The sequence below is a fragment of the Camarhynchus parvulus genome, unplaced genomic scaffold, assembly GCF_901933205.1.
Source record: "Camarhynchus parvulus unplaced genomic scaffold, STF_HiC, whole genome shotgun sequence".
Classification (NCBI taxonomy): Eukaryota; Metazoa; Chordata; class Aves; order Passeriformes; family Thraupidae; genus Camarhynchus; species Camarhynchus parvulus.
The window spans coordinates 1-6590 of NW_022148231.1; the positions used below are offsets into that span (position 1 = coordinate 1).

The 6590-nt window shown below is 52.6% G+C and overlaps 1 long non-coding RNA gene across 1 annotated transcript; it reads right to left on the bottom strand.

Annotated features, from left to right (window-relative positions):
- Window positions 1–2171: 2171 nt before the first annotated feature.
- Window positions 2172–5797, bottom strand: LOC115916194. Its single transcript, XR_004061577.1, has 4 exons — window positions 5676–5797; window positions 4190–4266; window positions 3083–3137; window positions 2172–2221 (listed from the first exon to the last, which is right to left on the bottom strand). It is a non-coding gene; the product is annotated as an uncharacterized LOC115916194 (long non-coding RNA).
- Window positions 5798–6590: the final 793 nt, after the last annotated feature.

Genomic DNA, 6590 nt, shown 5'->3' on the forward strand with positions numbered 1-6590 from the left:
GATGTCATCGGTCAGATGTGATGTCATTGATTGGGGATTGATTTCGGTAGGGGTGATGTCATCGATTGGGGGTGACGTCATTGTTTGGGGAATGATGTCATAGGTTGGGGGTTGATGTCACAGATTGGGGTGATGTCATCAGTAGGGAGTGATGTCATAGTTTAGGGATGACATCATGGGTAGTGGATGTCATAGGTAAGGGATGATGTCATCAATTGGTGGTGATGTCATTGGTTAGGGGTGATGTCATCAATTGGTGGTGATGTCATTGGTTAGGGGTGATGCAATCAATTGGGGTGACGTCATTGATTTGGGTGATGTCATCAGTAGGGAGTGATGTCATGGAGTGGCGGTGATGTCATCAATTTCGGGATGATGTCATCAGTAGGGTGAGGCCATTAGGAGTGATGTCATTGATTGGGGATGGCATCATCGATTGGGGAATGATGTCATAAGTTGGTGATGTCATGGGGTGATGTCATCGGTAGGGAGTGATGTCATTGGGGGTGATGTCATCAATAGGGGGTGATGTCATAGTTTGGGGATGACATCATCGGTAGTGGGTGATGTCATAGGGGGTGATGTGATTCATTGGGGTGATGCAATCAATTCAGGTGACGTCATTGATTTGGGGAGTGATGTCATCAGTATGGGGTGATGTCATAGGTCGGGGTCGCGTAATATATTTGGGGGTGACGTCATCGATTGGAGGTGATGTCGTTAATTAGGAGTGACGGCATCAATTAGCGATGATGTCATCCATCGGGGTGTGACATCATCGGCAGGGGGTGACGTCATCAGTCAGAGTGATGCCATGGATTGGGTGTGATGTCATTAACAGGGTCGATGTCATTAATTAGTGGTGATGCCATTAATTGGGGAGTGACGTCATCAGTTGGGAGTGACGTCATAGCCAGTGATGTCATCAGCAGAGGATGACGTCATGGGTTGGGGCAAGTGATGTCATCGACGGTGTGTGACGTCATCGATCAGAGAGTGACGTCATCGATCAGAGAGTGACGTCATCGGCGAGTGACGTCATCGCGTGAGGATTAGGTCATTGATCAGACAGTGATGTCATCGACAGAGATTGATGTCATCGATCAGAGTGATGTCATCGATGAGTGATGTCATTGATCAGACAGTGACGTCATCGATTGGAGAGCAATGCCATCAATCGGGGTGTGATGTCATCGAGGAATGACGTCATTGACGGAAGAGTGATGTCATAGGAGAGTGACGTCAGTGACAGGGCAGTGACGTCACCGCCCAGCCTGGGCGTGATCTCACCGCCCGGGAGTGACGTCACCAGCAGCGATGACGTCACCAATGCGGGCGGGGCTGGTGGCCGGGCGATGACATCACCGCCAAGGCGATGACGTCACCGGCGGGAGGCGGGGCCTCACCTCATCCTTCTCCACGGTGGCGTCGCTGAGCAGCCGCACGTCCTCGTGCACGTCGAAATTGAACAGCGGGCCTGGGGGCGGGGCCGTGACGTCACCGTGACGTCACCCACCCCCACGGTGATGTCACAGCCCCACCAATGATGTCACAGTCCCCAGTGATGACGTCACAGCCCCCCCATAAATGACGCCATAGCCATCGATGATGACGTCACAACCCCAATGGTGACATCAGAGCCATGATGATGTCACCGCCCTCGGTTATGACATCACAGCCACAAATAGCTGATGTCACCATCCAATGATGATGTCACATCCCCAACACTGATGACATCAAGCCCTACGGTGATGACGTCATAGCCTCAACGATGACGTCACATCCTGGCGCTGATGTCGCAGGCCCCAAGGATGACATCACACTCCTGATGATGTCACCATCACAAGTGACGACATCACAAACCCCCGTGATGATGTCACCACCGTTAATTTGATGACATCACAGTCCCGCGAAGCACCTCCCACCCCCATTAGTGATATCACAATGTCGCGATGACGTCACGGCCCTAACATTGACGTCACTTTCCCCCACTGTGACATCAGAGCCCCATGGGCGGAGTCACAGCCCCCGGCGATGACATCACTCCCCCACTGATGACATCACACCCGGGGTTTATGACGTCACAGCCCCCACAATGACATCACAGCCCCTGTGTCGATGACGTCACCCCTGGTTGATGACGTCACCCCCCGTGTCGATGACGTCACTCACCGCTTTTCACGCGTGCCTTGGTGACGATGAAGTCGTAGAAGCTGTGGTGCTGTGGGGAAGGGGCCACGGGGAGTCAGGGGGGGCCAGTGGGGGAGGGGCCAAGGGCTGGGGGAGGGGCCGAGGGGTGGAGCCACGGGGTGGGGGGGGGCTCAGGCTGTGGGGGAGGGGCTGACTCACGTGGGGGATGTACTGGGTGGGGGAGGGGCCATGGGGGAGGGGCTCTGGATTGGGGGGATGGCCAGGAGGTGGGGGGGGGCTGAAGGGGTGGGGGAGGGGAAGGGTTTGGGAGGGCTCAGGGTGAATGGGGAGGGGCTCACATGCGGGATGATCAGGGTGGGGAGGGGCCATGGGATGGGGGCGGGGCTGGGGCTCTCGTGTGGGATGATCAGGGATGGGGGCGGGGCTCAGGGGGGGGCGGGCTAGGGGGGGTGGGGCTCAGGGTGAATGGGGGTGGGGCTCAGGAGCTCACGTGCGGGATGATCAGGGGATGGGGGGGCTCAGGGGGGGGGGCTCAGGGGTGGGGGGCGGGGCTCAGGATGAGGGGGCTGGGTGGGGGCGGGGCTCAGGGCGTGGGGGGGGGCCCACGTGGGGATGATCAGCGATGGGGTGGGGCTCAGGGGCTCAGGATGAATGGGGCCCCTCACGGCAGGTGTCAGGGGGGGGGGCTCGGGGGGGGGCTCAGGTGATGGGGCGGGGCTCAGGATGAATGGGGGCGGGGCTCAGGGTGAATGGGGGGGGGCTCAGGATGAATGGGGGCGGGGCTCAGGATGAATGGGGTGGGGCTCAGGGCGTGGGGGCGGGGCTCAGGGTGAATGGGGCGGGGCTCAGGGTGGGGGGCGGGGCTCAGGATGAATGGGGCGGGGCTCAGGATGAATGGGGCGGGGCTCAGGGTGTGGGGGTGGGGCCTCACATGCGGGATGATCAGATCCTCCTTGATGTACATGAGCTGCTCCACCCCGGCCGAGCTGGGGGGAAACGGCTCAGGGACCCCAAAACCGACAGGAACGACCCCAAAAACAGCCCCAAAAAAACAGCCCCAAAAAATACCCCAAAAATACCCAAAAAACCAGCGAAACCACCCCGAAAGGACAACAAAATGCACCAAAATAACCCCAAAACATCCCCCAAAAATATCCCAAAAACCCCCCCAAAAATACCACAAAAAATACCCCAAAACCCCCAAAACATCCCAAAATAACACAAAAAATACCCCCATACCCCCCAAAATATCCCAAACCATCCCAAAAAACACAAAACACCCCAAAAATACCACCCAAATACCCCCCCCAAAAAATCCAAAAATACCCCAAATACAGCAAAAATACCCCCAAAACCATCTCAGGGACCCCAGCTGCCCCAAACCTGCTGGGAAATCCCCAAAAATCCACTCAGGGACCCCCAAACCCCACCTGGGACCCCCCAAATCCTGTGGGGACTCCCCAGGACCCTCCAAACCTCTCTGAGACCCCCAAAATCCCCCCTGGACCCCCCCAAATCCCACTTGGGACCCCCTCAATCCAATCAAGGACCCCCCCAAAATCCCACCTGACCCTAAGTCCCCCAAATCCCCGGCCCCAGAGACCACCGCCCCAAATCCCACAGGGCCCTCCAGGCCCCCAATTCAGGCCCCCAAAACCCCCCGAGCCCCCAAATCCACTCAAGGACCCCCCCAAATCCCTCTTGAGACCCCCCAGGACCCCCCAGTCCATTCAGGACCCCCCAAACCCCCCCAGGACCCCCAAACCTCTCAAGGATCCCCCCAAAATCCCACAGGGACCTCTCAGGACTCCCCAAACTCCCCCCCAAACCCCCCCAGGACCCCCCAAATCCCACTTGGGACCCCCTCAGAATCCCCAAATTCCCCCCCAGGACCCCCCCAAAACCCCTCTAAGACCCCCCCAAATCCCACCTGGGAAGCCCCAGACCTGCCCAAGGAGCCCCAAATCCCCCCAGAAGCCCCCAGTCCAATCAAGGATCCCCCCAAAATCCCCTCTGGGACCCCCCAGCCCCCCCTCACCGGAGCTCACTGAAATCCTTGCGCAGAATTTCCAGAGCTTTCTGCAGGAACTGCTGCATCGTGTTCCCCTTCTTCATCTGAGCAGGGGGACCCCAAAGTCAGCCAAAATCACCCCAAAAATTACCCCAAAATTGCTCCAAAATTCACAGCAAAATCATGCAAAAATCACCCCAAAAATCACCCAAAAAACCCCTAAAATCACCCCAAAAATCACTCCAAATTAACCCCTAAATAGCCCAAAAATCAACCTCAAAATCAACCTTAAAATCACCCCAAAAAACATCCCCAAAAACCCCAAAAATACCCCCCAAAACCACCCAAAAGTCAACGTAAAATCACCCCAAAACTCATCCAGGAACCCCAAAAATCACCCCAAAAATACCCAAAAAATCACCCCAAAAATAACCCCAGAATCACCCCAATTGCTCCAAATTTCACAGCAAAATCATGCAAAAATCACCCCAAAAATCACCCCAAAAACCCCCAAAAATCACTCCAAAATAACCCCTAAATAGCCCCAAAATCAACCTTAAAATCACCCCAAAAAACATCCCCAAAACCCCAAAAATCCCCCCCAAAAACCACCCAAAAATCAACATAAAATCACCCCAAAACTCATCCAGGAACCCCAAAAATCACCCCAAAAATACCCAAAAAATCACCCCAAAAATAACCCCAGAATCACCCCAAAATTGCTCCAAAATCCACAGGAAAATAATGCAAAAATCACCCCAAAACCCCCCAAAATCACCCCAAAAATCACTCCAAATTAACCCCTAAATATCCCAAAAATCACCCCAAAAATCATTCCAAAAAACATCCCCAAAACCCCAAAAATCCCACCCAAAAATCAACATAAAATCACCCGAAAACTCATCCAGGAACCCCAAAAATCACCCCAAAAATAGCCAAAAAATCACCCCAAAAATCACCCCAAAAATCACCCAGGAACTGCCACATCGTGTTCCTTCTTCATCTGAGAAGGACCCCAAAAATTACCCAAAAACCCCCAAAATCTCCCCAAAAATCAACTTCAAATCACCCCAAAAAATCACCCAGGAACTCCCAAAAATCCACCCTAAAAAATTAACAAAAATCACTCAAACATCACCCCCAAAATTACAAAGAATTGCCCTAAAAATCCACCCCAAAAACCTCAAAAATCGCCCCAAAAAATTGCCCCAAAATCACAAAAATCCACCCCAGAACCATCCCAATAAATATTCCAAAAATCACACCAAAAACCATCCCAAAAACCCCCAAAATTACCCCAAAATCCCCCCGAAAATCATTTACAAATCACTTGGGAACCCTGAAAATCTCCCCCAAAATCCCCCCCAAAATCCCCCCAAAATTCCCCCAAAATTCCCCCACATTCCCCCCCAAATCCCCCCAAAATCCCCCCAAAACCCCCCCAAATTCCCCCAAATTCCCCCAAATCCCCCGAAATTCCCCAAAATTTCCCCAAATTCCCCCAAATCCCCACCTTGACCGTTCGCCGGTGCCCGGAGCCGTCCCAGTAGCTGAAGGTGATCTCGATCTCCTCATCTGGGGGGACAGAGCGGGCAGCGCCCCGAAAACCACCCAAAAACCACCCCAAACCACCCTGAAAACAGCCCCAAAAACCACCTCAAAATTATCCCAAAATTGACCCTAAAATGTTCCAAAACTGCCCCAAAAATCACCCAAAATCACCTCAAAATTATCCCAAAACTGCCGCAAAATTCACCCCAAAAATGACACTAAAATCGCCCCAAAAATCACCGCAAAATGATCCCAAAACTGCCCCCAAAATCGCCCCAAATCACCCCAAATATAGCCCCAAAAATCACCCTAAAATCACCTCAAAATTGTCCCTAAAATGCTCCAAAACTGCCCCAAAATCCCCCCAAAATTCACCCAATAATCACCCAAAAATCACCTCAAAATGATCCCAAAACTGCCCCCAAAATCACCCAAAATCACCCCAAAACCACCCTGAAAATAGCCCCAAAAATCACCCCCAAATTGACCCTAAAATGCTCCAAAACTGCCCCCTAAATCACCCCCAAAATAGCCCCAAAAATAACCCTAAAATTGACCCTAAAATGCTCCAAAACTGCCCCAAAAATGACACTAAAATCACCCCAAAATCACCTCAAAATGATCCCAAAACTGCCCCCAAAATCGACCCAAATCACCTCAAAATTGACCCTAAAAATAGCCCTAAAAATAGCCCTAAAATTGACCCTAAAATGCTCCAAAACTGCCCCAAAAATCACCTCAAAAAAACACCCCAAAACCCAAAACCCCAAAACCCCTAAAACAGCCCCAAAATCACCCCTTAAAAACCCCCAAAATGATCCCAAAATACCCCAAAATCACCCAAAATCCCCAAAATTGCCCTAAAATCACCCAAAAT